This window comes from Marmota monax, unplaced genomic scaffold (assembly GCF_021218885.2).
Source record: "Marmota monax isolate L192 unplaced genomic scaffold, Marmota_monax_Labrador192_F-V1.1 WCK01_AAM20220418_F8-fsc00042, whole genome shotgun sequence".
Taxonomy (NCBI): domain Eukaryota; kingdom Metazoa; phylum Chordata; class Mammalia; order Rodentia; family Sciuridae; genus Marmota; species Marmota monax.
This window is the reverse complement of record NW_026693008.1, coordinates 14,866,275-14,881,911: the sequence shown is the minus strand read 5'-3', so window position 1 is coordinate 14,881,911 and position 15,637 is coordinate 14,866,275. Positions and strand designations below refer to the sequence as shown.

Sequence of the window (15,637 nt, the reverse complement as noted above, 5' to 3'; positions counted from 1 at the left end):
GGAGGGGTCGAGAGGGAGGGTCGGTGAGCCTCGGACCCCTGGGTCGCGAGGCGGCTAGGATCGCTCACAGCTTGGCCGCGTGGATGTGGCGGCGCAGAACTCAGAGAGGGCGCAGGACGTGGAGAGGGCGCTGGGCGGGCCCACTGCTCCCGCGGCGGCTGTCAGGGGCCGCTTGGCTTCCCCTGAAGATGCAGCGCAGCATATTTTGCACATGAGTTCAGAGGAAGAGGAAGTGTAGTCGGCGGACGCGCGGCGGCGGCGGCGGGGGCGCGTCGGGGCTGGAGCCGGAGCGCGCCGGGCGCAGGGCGCAGTGAGCGGGAGCGCGGCGGCCGCGGGCTCCGGGGAGGGACGCACTCACTGATCGCCTGAGGGACTGACACTAGAGCACGCCGCGCCACCACCCTCTGCCCCCACCCACTGGCGCCCACGTCCTCCGTGCGCCGCCTCCTCTGTATGGCACAAACTTTCCTCCCGGGACGCAACACGCTGTCTCAGGGAACCCGAGCCCGCGCCTTCTCCGTCGCCGGTCGCGAAAGGTAAGTGGGGACACAGTAGGTCTCCGGGTGTCGGCGTGCACAGGCCCATCCTTTTGGCCCTGCGGATCAGGTCCCCGGCGGGCAGGGCGAGCCCTCGTGGCACCTCCCTGCAGGTTGTCCTGTGCCGGGGCTCCGGAGCTGCCAATTGAACCTCCCTGCCCCAGGTGGAATGGGGACGGGGCAGATCGATGGGGCGCCAGTGTCTCGGACCAACTTTTTTGAAGGAAAAAAAAAAATCTCTGACGCTTTGTAGAGAGGCACTCGGGAGTGGCCTGTTGGGGGTCGTGGGCTTTGGGCTCTCTGGATCGCCTAGGAAGGACGCAGAAGGGGAGTTCTGAGGCTACAGGTGGGTCCGGAGTACACTGCTGTAAGGGTCCTCAGCAAAGGTCAGGTGTTGGAGTACAGGTTTTCAGAAGTGCGCGGGCCTGGGGTGAGGTAGGTGGGATAGGGCGGCGTGGAGCTGCGCCGGCTGCCGCTCTGCGTGCGCCCTAGAGGTGGGCTTGCTCCCAGGACAGAGGCTGTGGATGAGGGAAGCAGACATGCTGCGCCCTCGGAAGAGGGGCCGCTGCCACTGTAGACACAGAGAGGTGGAGAGTCCCTGGCACTCAAATGGGGATTCCCCCCTTTTAAGAAATTATTTTCTCTCATCCTAAATCACTTTCTTAGGTGCAGGGGACACTTGGATGGGTTTGAATCTGGGCGGGGAGGAGGAAGCCGGTTGTCATACACGCCCATCTGAGTCCCAGGCCAGGGTTGGTGCCCTTCACCTCAGGTACCGCTGTCTTTGGCAGGGAGAAACCGGTGGAGGCCAAGGTTCTAGACCCAGGCACGCTCTCTGCTGCCTCTGTTGCCCTGGCTCAGCTGCCCTATGTAGCTGTGGATGGTTCCCAGGGACACTGGGTGGTGTCAGTGAGTTTGTTTGGGGGCTTAAAAATAAACAAGCCAAAAGTATTTTTTTTAAAGTCTGGCACAGATCTCTGCATGTGAGTGTCTGCCCTGGTCCCCAGCAACAGCCTTTTCTTATCGTCAGAACAGCAGTTTTCAGATGCTGGGTGTGCAGTCAGACTAGGGCATCTTCCAACCCCTGCCATCGTGTGTCATCTCAGGATAAGTGAGGCCTTGCCAGGAAGGAAGCTGGTTGTAATGTGAGCGACCTCTGGGCCTGTGGGTAGGGCCACTATGCACCCCACGTGCGCCAGCCGCTGGGATTACTTTTGAACAGCTGAATTCCAAGGAAGTTCAAGTGACCCCAGATGTCACAAGCCCCACAGAGGGGTTAAGCAACAAGCTGTTTGGGGCTCTTTGGTGCATGTGCACTAACCTCAGTGAAATCACTCTAACCCCAGACTGAGCTCTGCATCCTCTTTTGCCTTCAGTGGGATTTCTGGCCTTTCTGAGTAATTCCAGCTCCAGGACTGGGACATCATCCTCTGGCTGCATTTGTATAGCAAGTCCCTGGGTTGGTTTTTCTTTGTTTTTTGGCTGCATGGACATGGGGCAAATGGAAGCGGAGTATTGTGCAATTGGCTAATAGGTTTGATGCAGGAATTGAAATAGAATAAATTGGGGATACAAGTCAGTGAGTTCTTTTTCTCCCTCGAGAGCAGGAATTTTTGGCTTACATTCAAATAATTGCAATCGCTTGTCTGTAGGGAAACAGGCAAAAAATATTTGGCATGAGTGATATGGGTTCCTATAAGTTCCTTGTTCCTCCGCTCTTTGCTTCTCCTCAGAATTGAAACTAGGTGGTCCCATGGTGTGATAGGCATGGTTACCTTGCTTGGTGGACTAAGAGAAGGGCAGTGTGACTCTATTCCACCACTTCCCATCCCATTTTTAAGATACAGAAAAGTTACAAGAACAGCGACCACCCCAATACGATACCTTGACTCTATAATTAACGTTTTCTTATATTGGCATTATTACACATCTGTCCATCTGCTCCTTTACCCATCTATCAGCAGTTTATTGTTATATGAATTTTAAAGTAAATTATAGATATTGGCACAAGTCACTTACCAACATTTCAGCACACATTTTATGAGAGTTCAATCATGATTTTCTTAAGGTAAAATTTATATACATATAATGAAATGTGCTGATCTTGAGAGTGCCATTTGCAGAATGTTTTACAGAAGCAGGCACTTATGTAACCCTAGTCCCTATCAAGACAGAGAACATTTCCATCACCCCAGAAAGTTTTTTCATCCCCTTTCCCAGTCACTTCGTGTCCCCACTTTATCCACACCAAGTACTGCTGTTTCTTAGCATAGATTAGTTTAACCTGTTCTTGAACTTCATATGAATTGAATTATATCTACAGTATGATGCAAAGCTCCTTTTACTCAGTATGTTTTTTAAGATTCATGCATGTTGTGTATATTGGTAATTTTATCTTTTTTACTGCTGTGTAATATTTCAAAGGTATGTCTGTACCAACGTGTGTTTATTTATTCCCCTGTCAGTGAACACGTGGGTTTTGCCCAGGATTTTTTTGTTTGTTGACGAGTATTGTGAGCAATACTGCTTTGAACATTTGTGCACAAGTCTTTCCAGGGGCATATGTTCTCATTTCTCATGGATAAATAGCTAGAGTGAATTGCTGGGGCCCAGAGGAGGTATATGTGAACCTTTTTAAAAAATGGCCAGATTTTTTTTCAACATGATGGTACTGTTTTACAGTCTTATCAGGAAAGAACACAAGTATGAGATTTTGGAAAGTATATCACAATCCTGTTTTCCTATCTCAAATTCAAGACCATGGTTTGATTAGTGTTCTCCTGGGCCAGAGGGATCCAGAAATCAAAACCACTTGAGACAGTCTGGAACATGTTGTTTTTGTAGGTAGAGGGGTTACAAGAGTCCCTGACTCTGCCAGGAAGTGGGTTTAAGCTTAAATTATTGCAGACAATCTGATGAATATTTTATCTTTAGAGATCTTCGGAGAAGGGAATTCCATTGGGGAATGTACCCTTGGTTGTGAAAGATTGATTGAGTGCTTTCTATAAAAAGAAAAATAACCCCCAGGCCCCACAAAATTCCACTAACTTCTGCTTAGAAACTCTGGCGGGATTTCTGGCCTATTGGTCTTGTTGATGTGAACTTGGTGGAGAGTCCCCTCGGGTTTCACCAGTTTGGGCAGCAGGCTGTTGAAAGGGGTTGTGTTTGCTTTGTGAGACAGGTCAGATTTGGCTTTTTGAAGGCTCATAGAACAGCTTTCCTGTGAAAGTGATTTGGCCTCTCAGTGAGAAACATGGCCTGTCAACACCCCTCTTATTATCCTGGCTGAGAAAATGGGCCTGGCCCCCTCAGGTCCCCTTACACCTTAATTCCTCTCTGTGGGGCCTGCCACAGAACCTGACCTTGTCTGGTTCAGGAAGCAGGAAATCAGCCTCTCTTCCTGGTGGGACCAGGGATGAAATTTTTACATGTCCTCAAGGTGTCCCAGTGCTGACCAAGCTTTGCAGGGGCCAGATGACCAACAGTGCAATCTTATTTTTTCTTTTTTAATTTTTTAAAAGATGTTGATAGACCTTTATTTTATTCATTTATTTATATGTGATGCTCAGAATCGAACCCAGTACCTCACACATGCTAGGCAAGTGCTCTACCACTGAGCCACAACCCCAGTCCCCAATAGTGAAATCTTGAGATCTTCTACTAGTACAACCTAGTACAGAGAGCTTATCATAGGGCCTGCCAAGGTTAAGGGCACAATCACTGTTGGCTGAACAACTCACGGTGCCCATCTGGGCCATTGCTCTCTGGAATCTGACAGTGGGGACCAAGATGTTAGGGACCCAAGATGAATTTTACTAGAGGCTACTTAACCCTAGCCTGGGAGACAGGTGTTTGGACCTAGGAAAACTTTGCCAACTGTGAACTTGTGTTGTTTAGCACCATTCATTTTTTAGTACAAATTTTGTGATTGTTATTAACAAAATAAGTATGACTCGAAGTTGCTGAGAGGTTACTCTCTGCTGGGCCTGTTGGGAACTTAGCTGCATTATTTGAATTTAATCTTCATGAGAGGTGAGTACTGATGTGATTTTCATGTTAGCCTTGAGGAAACTGAAGCTTAGCCGAGTTTGTTTGCCCTAACTTCACATTTTCGTGACCTTAAGGGGAAAGACTGTGACATTCTGGTTTCACGAATATAGAATCCATCTACAAGCACAGAGTTCCAAATACACAAAGCCATAGTGTAAGAGAAGTGTCAGCCCGTTAGTCAGAACAAAGTTACAGGAAATGGTATACTGAATCACTCTCTTTAGTATTCTTCTTTTAAGGTTGCAGAGTTTGGTGAGGCCAGGGACTATGTAGAAGTACTAATTTGGGCCATAATTTAAGATATTGGTTGATTAGGATTGTGATTTTATTGAAGGAACAAAAAAGTTGTTGCCCAATGTTGGGTTGAAGTGTCTGTAGTTGAGCTGCTGCAAACACTACCCACTAGCTATGAGTGGCTATTGATATGTGTATATAAATGAATTAAACTTAGACACAATTAAAATTCTCTTCCTCAGTTTCACTAGGTCCAGAGTATCTAGTGGCCACCAAATCAAATAACAGAGACTTGGAATATTTTTTCACTACCAGAAGCTATTTCATAGTGCACCCCTATAGTAGGCATTTCGTATTGTAAATTAGTACAACCACTTTGGAAATCAGTATGGAGGTTCCACAAAAGACTAGGCATGGAACCACCATATGACCCAGCCATACCCTCCTAGGTATTTACCCTAAAGAATTGAACTCAGCATACTATAGTGATACATGTATACCCATATTTATAGCAGCCCAATTCACAATAGCCCAACTATGGAACCAGCTTAGGTGTCCATCAGTGAATCAATGGATAAAGAAAATGTGGTGTATATACACAATGAAGTTTTATTCAGCCACAAAGAAAAACGAGATTATGAGATTTGCAGGAAAATAGATAGAACTTGAGACCATTCTGTTAAGTGAAATAAGCCAAACTCAGAAGGTCAAGTGTCGTATGTTTTCTTTCATATGTGGAAGCTAGAGAGGAAAGAGGAAAAGAAAGGTGTGTGTTGGGGGGTAGTCTCATGAAAATCAAACGGAGATCAGTAGAGCAAAGGAACCAGGGGGAGGAAGGAGGGGAGGGAAAAGAAAAATACTGAGGAATTATACTGGCCAAATTATAGTGCTATATTGTGTGCATGTACAAATACGTAACAACAAATCCCACCATTATGTACAACTATAATGCGCCAATAAAAGATGGAGAAAAAAAAGATTGGCAATAGCTATGGCTGAGGCTTAGGCTGTTTTTCACTGACAAAGAGAGAAATTTAGCTGATGTTTCTTTTATGTTTACCTTTTAAAGGTTGTGTGTGTGTGTGTGTGTGTGTGTGTGTTATAATCTTTCTTCCCATGCACATTCAGTTTTTGACATAAGTTTGAATTTCCCTGTTCTCCTGGGCCCCCCAAAGGGGCTTTCGTTATAATCATTGCATATTTTATCAGGATGTGTTCTCATAAAAGATCAGTACAGCGGGCAAATGATAGCCACTGCATGAGCCCTGCTAATTCCTTGCTCTCCAAATAAGGATTCAGTTTAGCTTTTAAATATGCATTTGTGTGACTTGCTCCCTACCTGGGCTGAATTCAGGAAGAAAAATCACTCTCAGCAGGCCAGAACCAAAGAGCTAGGAAATCAGGTCGCATTCTATGGTGATGGCTACCTGCCAAGACGGAGATGGGAAGAGACTCCATTTGGGGTACTTAAAGGCTCATTTGGGGTTTTCCTGAGTCTGACCTGCCTTGGGGGTGCAGGGGGCGATGGAGAGGGTTGGCAACCTCAATGTCCCAGTTATACTGTGGCTTCCTCCTCTTCTGTGGGTTTCACTACTCTAGAATCTGGTTCAAAAGATGGGGTGTCAACAGGCAGCAAGACCAGTCAGAGGTGAAAGATCGACACAAGCTATGTTTGGTCACTTTGTGTGAGTGATACTAACCAACTCAGGCTGGTTTATGATCCTGGACCAGAAGTTTCCATATTTTTTGACTAGGAAGCCAGCTGTCTTTCAGTGACAACTTGCTTTGGCTTTTAGCCCTGAGTTTGTCCCATCAGAAGCAAATAGCTTCGATAGGCAGACCTCCTTGAGGGTCAGAATTAATATTTTACAGATGATCACTAGCTCCTGGGATGTGTGTGTGTATGTGTGTGTGTGGGTGGGTGTGTGTATGTGTGTGGGGGGGATGTGTGCATGTGTGTATGTTGAAACTCCCTATTTTGATTTCACCCTTGTCCTGAGGACTCTTTAAGTGTTAAGGAGTAGCTCTGTGATTCCTCAGACTTTGGGACACTGTTGTAACAGATCTTATGCATAAAGTTAGATAAGAAGAGATTGGGTTAGTCATGGATTCTTATTAATGGAACTCGATCTCATCGTGTATGACCAAATTTCAGAGCTACAAAATACAAAGATATCAGACCGTTCATTTAAATACTTTTTTATTTTGTTGTTTGGAGAGGTTTGGGGGATTTTGAAGTGTCTTGTGATACCTTATAATCACCCTTTTCGTGCAATTATGATGGATACAGGCCTGAATAGGTTAAAAGGACTCTTTAGATGGACAGCAAGTAATGCTCATATAGTGCTAAAGTGGTTAACATTTATACTACTAATTCTGTGAGCCTGAGACTGTTAGACCAGGACACAAGAAAAGACCACTGACTCCAATTAAAATCAGATTAAAGCAAGCTTATTATTTCGACCGGCCGGGCTGCCTCTCCCTCCCAAAATGGCGGGAACAAGACAGCACCCCAGCTTTCCTGAAGCCCAGCTTTATAGCCCAGAAAGTTACACAAAGGGGGGTTACAGATAACAAAACTCTGACAAGCATCACACTAATGGTAGTTTACATTTTTTGCTGGCCCCAACATCAGAATTTATGAGGACCATTAGAGCCTCAGAGAGGGTCGTTGTCTGGCCAGGGAAGGCCAAGATTTGTGAGGCATCACTAAAGTTTCAGAGAGGGCTGCTATCTGGTCAGAGAGCCAGGCATGGGTGAGTTCAAGGCACGGGCAGGCATTCCAAGCAGGTTCAGAATTTGCAGTAATTTATAGTAAAGCCGAAATTATCTTTTCATGGTTTTGTGGGGAGATGCCCAATTTTAAGAAAAGATCAGGTTGGGTCTATCAGAGACTTCTTAAGCTCTGTCAAATATTAATTCATTCTACCTCATCTAATCCTTACGCTATAGTCATATCCATTTTACAGATGAAAAAACCAATGTTAAGGGCAGGGGTTGTGGCTCAGAGGTAGAACACTCACCTAGCATGCGTGAGGCACTGGATTCCATCCTCAGCACCACTTAAAAATAAAATAAAAGTATTGTGTCCACCTATAACTAAAATTAAGTATGTGTGTGTGTGTGTGTGTGTATATATATATATATATATATATATATATATATATATATATATATATACACACACAAGGTTAAAAGGCTTCTTCGAGGTCACTTAGCCAGGAAGTATACTCACAAGGTTTTGAGCCCAGGCAGAATGGTTCCAGAGCCTGTGTACCTTGTGCTGGACTGTTAAGAAAGGGAACTTGAAGCCAGGTGTGGTGGCTCATGCCTGTAATCCCAGCAGTTTGGGAGGCTGAGATAGGAGGATGTGAAGTTCAAAGCCAGTCTCAGCAACGGCAAGGCACTAACAACTCAATGAGAACCTGTCTCTAAATAAAATACAAAATAGGGCTGGGGAAGTGGCTCAGTTGTCGAGGGCCCCTGAGTTTAATTCCTGGTTACCTCCCTTCCCCCCACCCCCACCAAAAAAAAAAAAAAAAAGGGAACTTGAGCAGCACTGGTGGCCAAGGGCAGTGGGACAGGAGGAGATTCAAAGGCTGCTCTTCATTCTTTAGTATGTAAGTGTTTTGCCTACTCCCTAAGGGTGTTGACTGAGTTGGCCTTTATTGTGTGTCCATGAGAGGGCTTTGGGATGGCTGTGATAGGGGATGAAGAGGGTCTGCTTTCGGGTGGAGAGATGTGGCATTGCCAAAAGCTCCAAGCTGGTATATCCAGCTGCCCACTAAGCCCTTCTACTGAGATGCAATGAATGTGGCTAAAATCAGCTCCTGGCTTCCTCAGAAGATGGCCATTCCAGCTTCTGCTTGCTCAGGCAACCTGCCCTGGAGGTATCTCAGATGCCCTCTGTTTCTCCTTCCATATTTCCAATCCATCAATAAATCCATTTTTGGAGTCGGGTACCTGGGATTGAACTCATGAGCACTCAGCCACTGAGCCACATCCCCAGCCCTATTTTGTATTTTATTTGGAGACAGGGTCTCACTGAGTTGCTTAGTGCCTTGCTTTTGCTGAGGCTGGCTTTGAACTCAGGATCCTCCTGCCTCAGCCTCTGGAGCCCCTGGGATTACAGGTGTGCGCCACTGTGCCTGGCTTAATAAACCCATTTTCTTACTTTCAGAAGAGACCTAGAATTTCTTTGCTGCTCCCACTTCTACTCACTGGCTCTGGTTCCCCACTGCCTTGGTCGGTCATGGCCAGGTGTCTTCCCCATTGGTCTTCCCTGCTCCAAGCCCTGCAGAGTCCCAGCTCAGTCCAGGTAAAGCCAGAATGTTTCCAGCGGTCACCGTCAGCGAGGTTGCAGGATTGGCCTCCCCAGCAGCGACTGCTTTCCTGTTGGTGGACTGGCCAACCTTCAGCAGGCTGAACTCCTACAACCCTCGAACCCCTGCTTGTTTACGTTTATAGTACCTTGCGAGACCTCCACACCTTATCCTGGGGCTTGCTCTGCTGTCTTCGTGGTTTTACTTAAATTTCACCTGGGTGAGGCATCCTCTGATCCTCCTATTTTTTAAAAATTTTACAAACTTCTCTTGGGATTGCTATCTCTTACTCTCCCTTCTCTCTGCTTTATTTTTCTATTTGACATAACTTAAAAATTGAATTTCATTTATTATTTTTATTTATTTGTCTATTGTTTATTTTTCTGGTCCTGAAGGTCAGGCCCATGAAGGTAAAGTTATTTATTTATTTATTTTTTGTCTCTTTTGTTTAACTTTGGTATGGCCAGCATTTAGAACAGGGCCTTGCAAATACACGGAATGCTCAATACATATTCGTTGAATGAATGATTGACTTAGGCAGTCCTGCCAGAACTTAGCCTTGAAGCAGGGTGTAACGGCGGAAACGCCTGTCAATCAGCCAGATCTCCTGCCTAACGCCTGTCAGTTAATTTTCTTTCTTTCCTTTTTAAGTATTTATTTATTTATTTAAGTTGTAGTTGGATACATTACGTTTATTTTATTTATTTATTTTTATGTAGTGCTGAGGATAGAACCCTGGGCCTCCCATGAGCCAGGCAAGTGCTCTACCACTGAGCCACAACCCCAGCCCATAATGGTTAATTTTCTATCAGTTTGGCTAGGTTGTGATCAAACACCAGGTTACCTGTTGCTTTTTTTTTTTTTTTTTTTTTTTTTTTTTTTGATTTTTTAATTTTTTATTGTTGGCTGTTCAAAACATTACATAGTTCTTGATATATCATATTTCACAATTTGATTCAAGTGGATTATGAACTCCCATTTTTACCCCATATACAGATTGCAGAATCACATCAGTTACACATCCATTGATTTACATATTGCCATACTAGTGTCTGTTGTATTCTGCTGCCTTTCCTATCCTCTACTATCCCCCCTCCCCTCCCCTCCCCTCCCCTCCCCTCTTCTCTCTCTACCCCCTCTACTGACATTTGTTTGTCCTCCTTATATTATTTTTCCCCTTCCCCTCACTTCCTCTTGTATGTACTTTTGTATAACTCTGAGGGTCTCCTTCCATTTCCATGCATTTTCCCTTCTCTCTCCCTTTCCCTCCCACCTCTCATCCCTGTTTAATGTTAATCTTCTTCTCATGCTCTTCGACCCTACTCTGTTCTTAGTTACTCTCCTTATATCAAAGAAGACATTTGGCATTTGTTTTTTAGGGATTGGCTAGCTTCACTTAGCATAATCTGCTCTAATGCCATCCATTTCCCTGCAAATTCTATGATTTTGTCATTTTTTAATGCAGAGTAATACTCCATTGTGTATAAATGCCACATTTTTTTTATCCATTCATCCACTGAAGGGCATCTAGGTTGGTTCCACAGTCTTGCTATTGTGAATTGTGCTGCTATGAACATCAATGTAGCAGTGTCCCTGTAGCATGCTCTTTTTAGGTCTTTAGGGAATAGACCGAGAAGGGGAATAGCTGGGTCAAATGGTGGCTCCATTCCCAGCTTTCCAAGAAATCTCCATACTGCTTTCCAAATTGGCTGCACCAATTTGCAGTCCCACCAGCAATGTACAAGTGTACCCTTTTCCCCACATCCTCGCCAGCACTTGTTGTTGTTTGACTTCATAATGGCTGCCAATCTAACTGGAGTGAGATGGTATCTTAGGGTGGTTTTGATTTGCATTTCTCTGACTGCTAGAGATGGTGAGCATTTTTTCATGTACTTGTTGACTGATTGTATGTCCTCCTCTGAGAAGTGTCTGTTCAGGTCCTTGGCCCATTTGTTGATTGGGTTGTTTGTTCTCTTATTGTCTAATTTTTTGAGTTCTTTGTATACTCTGGATATTAGGGCTCTATCTGAAGTGTGAGGAGTAAAGATTTGTTCCCAGGATGTAGGCTCTCTATTTACCTCTCTTATTGTATCTTTTGCTGAGAAAAAACTTTTTAGTTTGAGTAAGTCCCATTTGTTGATTCTAGTTATTAACTTTTGTGCTATGGGTGTCCTATTGAGGAATTTGGAGCCCGACCCCACCGACTGTAGATCGTAGCCAACTTTTTCTTCTATCAGACAGCGTGTCTCTGATTTGATATCAAGCTCCTTGATCCATTTTGAATTCACTTTTGTGCATGGCGAGAGAAAGGGATTCAGTTTCATTTTGTTGCATATGGATTTCCAGTTTTCCCAGCACCATTTGTTGAAGATGCTATCCTTCCTCCATTGCATGCTTTTAGCCCCTTTATCAAATATAAGGTAGTTGTAGTTTTGTGGATTGGTTTCTGTGTCCTCTATTCTGTACCATTGGTCCACCCGCCTGTTTTGGTACCAGTACCATGCTGTTTTTGTTATTATTGCTCTGTAGTATAGTTTGAAGTCTGGTATCGCTATACCGCCTGATTCACACTTCCTGCTTAGCATTGTTTTTGCTATTCTGGGTCTTTTATTTTTCCATATGAATTTCATGATTGCTTTCTCTATTTCTACAAGAAATGCCGTTGGGATTTTGATTCAGGCCCATAATTTCTTAACCATGATTCTAAAATTCCAAAAGCTCTGAAAATAAGAACTTTTTTGTAAGTCTGGGTCAATTCTTGACCTGAATTGGGATGAGGCTGTAATCTTTATTTAATCTACCTGTAAATATTCATACTTTTCACTTGGCACTGCTATCCTGGCCCTGCTGAAAGCTACATATTACAAGGTATATGCAACTTTACATTTCTAAAGTCCAAAATACTTGAATTCTCAAACATTTGGCACCAAAGTTTCAGTTAAGGGATTGTGAACCTTTGTTTTTAATCTTCATCTTATATAGTCTAGGGACTCTAAGTGACTTCTTAAAGATAACAGAGCTTGTAAATGATAGTGCTGGACCTCTAATCGAGACACCTAAATCTTGTTTTCTAGCCCCTATCCAAGGCCATAAATGAAAAAGCCTTTTTCAGCATAAAGAGACTTCATATTTCATGTGCTATATTATAAGCACTAGTTAATACAAATTTTCAAAATGCAAAATTTTGAAAATAGTCTATTTGTACCTAACCTTCAAAAATATTTCTTGCTGCATAAGTTTTTTTCTCCATTTCACTATTTTACACAAACGTGTTTCTTGTCTATTTTGAGTTCACTGACCTAGAAGTTAAGAGCATCAATGGTATTTTTCACTAAAATTCATAATATCCACAAAGCAAATAAGACAAAATTTTAAAAAATGACTTATAAATAATTATCCAAGGCATTACCTAATATTTTTAATGCCAATCCTGTAGTTACATTTTTCAGCAAAATTTCTGGTTCTTTTTCTATACATGAAAAAATTATACTTCCCTCTGCCTTGAATTAAACAGGATCAGGTAACTTGCTTTGGCCAAAAAGATGTGAGCAAAAGTTGTATACATATTTCTGAGAAGAAACTACTTGCAATTCTTCAGTCTCCTTTTTCATCTGCTCACAATATTCCAGAAAGCGGCTTCTCTCAGAATGAGAATGACATGGAATAGAGATCTTGAGCACTGACTGCTCCTTCTCCTCTTCCTTCTTCTGCCGATCCATAACAGCCAGGATGATTTTCCTCTCCTCCTCGGTGAGGTGACTGAGGTCGGGCATCTCGGGCTGCGGAAGCGGCTGAGAGGCCGCCGGGGTGGGAGCCGGGCGGCCCCGGGGCCCGACTGGAGCCGACATGTTTGGTGGACCTGAACCACCCTAGGGAAGCAGGGAGCCAACTTCACTGGCAGCGGCGGCACGGACGCCAGCGGCTGGGGCAGCCTCCGGCACTGGGACAAATACATACAAATCAATGGCCTTCAATCTGAGGCGACAGCCCCCCTCCCCCCAAGAAAGAGCAGGGGGAGGGGAGGGCGACCGCGGTGGGGAAGGGAGGGTTGAGGAGATCGCTTCGGGAAATGTTTCTTCTTCCCGGGGCCAAGGGCTGGCAAGTGAGCGGTTCGGGGAGAGAAGAGCTGGAGGCCCCTACCTGTTGCTTTTTAAATGTGATTAACATTTAAATCAACAGACTTTGAATAAAAGCAGATGACCCTCTGTATGTGTGTGGGCCTCATCCAATCAGTTGAAGTCCTTAAAAGACTGAGGACCCCAAGGAAGAGGAAATTCTGACTCCATACAGCCTTTGGACTCAAGACTGCAATATCAACTCTCCCCTGGGTCTCTGGCCTCTGGCCTTATCTGAAATTTTGGATTCTCCAACTCCTACAATCACATAAACCAAATTCTTAAAATAAAGATGTTTGTTTCTTTCTGTCACTATCTGTCCATCTACCTATCTATCTATCTATACACACACACACACACATACACACGACACATGCATATACATCCTGTTGGTTCTGTCTCTCTGGGAACCTTGACTAATCCAGAGGATCCGGAGGAAGGGAAGGGAATGTCAGGTGAAGGTTCCAATGGAGGTAGAGACATGGTGTTTGAAGGATTCTGGGTGCGTATAAGAGTTAGCAGCAGGTTAGTCTGACTTGACTCTAGGGTTAGCAATGAGAGACAGGACTGGACAGGAGGGAGGTTGGAGTGAGACTGGTATCAAGGCCTCCAGGCTGAACAGCAGATGTGATGACACTCTCTGAGAAGCCACTTATGTGGTACGTAACAGTTCATCTGGAAAAAGCTGGTATCGGAATTAGATGAGTGAGGAGAATCCAGAGCCGAGGGAAGTTTGGGATGATCCTGAAATGTCAGGTTGGCTCAGAAAACAGAGAAGAGGAATCAAAGCATCCTCTGGCCCAGGTCCTCAGGCCAGTTGTGGAGTGAGGATGGTGGCTGGAGCAGACTGATACCTGGGGTTTTGAGCTTGGATGTTACCAGGGCAGTGGTGCTGCCCATGGAAAGAGGAGGAAGAGGAGGCTTGTTGGGCAAGGTGTCAAGTTCTCTTCAGGGCATATTCTGGAAGTATATGGTCTTTGGGATGTCTGTCTGGAGCTGGAGAGGATAACAGTCTGAGGAGGGAGATGGAGGGGTTTTGCTTAGAACAGTTTTCAGTTAGGGAAGGAGAGGGGATGTGATTGCTAAGGGGGAGACCATAGCATGTATGTAATCTCTTTAGAGCATACAACAATGCTGTACATTGCTGGCACCCAAATTTTGCAAGCCAGGACACTGCAGAAAGCTCACAGCATGGCCATAGGATAGTTTCCAACTTTAAGGGAAACCCAGCAATATCTGTTAAGATGGCACCATGAACGTGAGGTGGTTCACAAAATTAGAGAGCACCACGTTCCTCTTGATGACATTATATCTTTGTGAAGTGGGATTTTGGGTGGTCACTAAGAAAATCACTGTGGAACAGGAAACAAGGGTGCTAATGTCCAGTGTGACTTTAAGGTTTGAGAAGCTGTGCAGAATCCACCTTCTAATTAGTAAGTGTTCATGGTTATTTAAGAAGGAAAGAAAATATTTTCTTTCAATTAAGCATACTGTTTTTTCTTTCCAAGATCCCACTAGGTTATCAGGCTATAAACAAATACTGAGTTGTTTAGACTTCATTCTTCAATCAGAGGGACTTCTAGGTACTTTTGTAGCCTGGAGTACCGTGAAAAAGGTACTGAAATACAAAGGTCACCATGCCCTGAGACTGAAGGTCTTAGAATCTGTCCTCTGTTGTTTTAGGTGTCGTATGTAGATAGTAAAAGAGTAAATGCAGGATTACAGATAAAGGGCATAGGGCTGTGTCCAAAAAGTCTTATTTCTGCAAAAAATAAAAGATGTGAAACAAATAAGGTAAAGTGTAAGCATGTGTTCAATCCAGGTGGTGGGCACATTTTCTGTACTTTCCATATGTTTGAAGTGACTTATAATTAAAATAATTTTAGGAAAGTGAGCCAGGAGGAGGTTTGAGGATGGAAATTCAGGGGTGTGCCTATGTTTGGGAGGATGGCAGAGGAACCCCAGAAAGGGGCATTTAAGGTAAAAAGAGATTCAGGAGATTGGGGGTAGTGACCCAAGGGACTGACCTCTGCTCTATAGCTCTTATCCCTGAATGTGGGGCTCATGAAAGATCCTGGGACCCACTGAGCCCTGGCTGTCAGGACGGAATTGGGAGTGGGATAAGACTAGGTTGGCTCCTAGAGAGTTGATTCTCAACCCTGGCTGCATGTTGTCACCTGGAGGTTTATAAGTCCTGGTGCTCTGGCCCCACCCCTAAGGCCTGGGCATCAATACCTTTAATAGTTCTCCTGTGATTGAGAACCACAGCTGCAGCCCAGGGTGTCTCAAACTTTATTAAGAGCCAGACTTTAACCACTCATTGTTAGAATGTAGATTTGGATTCAGCCGGTCTGGGTGGGGCCTGCAAACCCAACCTACA

The 15,637-nt window shown here is 44.5% G+C and overlaps 1 protein-coding gene across 1 annotated transcript in view; it reads left to right on the top strand.

Annotated features, from left to right (window-relative positions):
- The first annotated feature begins 284 nt into the window (after positions 1 to 284).
- The window catches only part of Rftn1 (raftlin, lipid raft linker 1), a 199,665-nt gene continuing 184,312 nt past the window's right edge, over positions 285 to 15,637 (top strand). The window contains exon 1 of the mRNA XM_046453000.2: positions 285 to 536. The gene's annotated coding sequence lies outside the window, so the exon portion shown is untranslated. The remainder of the gene's footprint in view (positions 537 to 15,637) is intronic.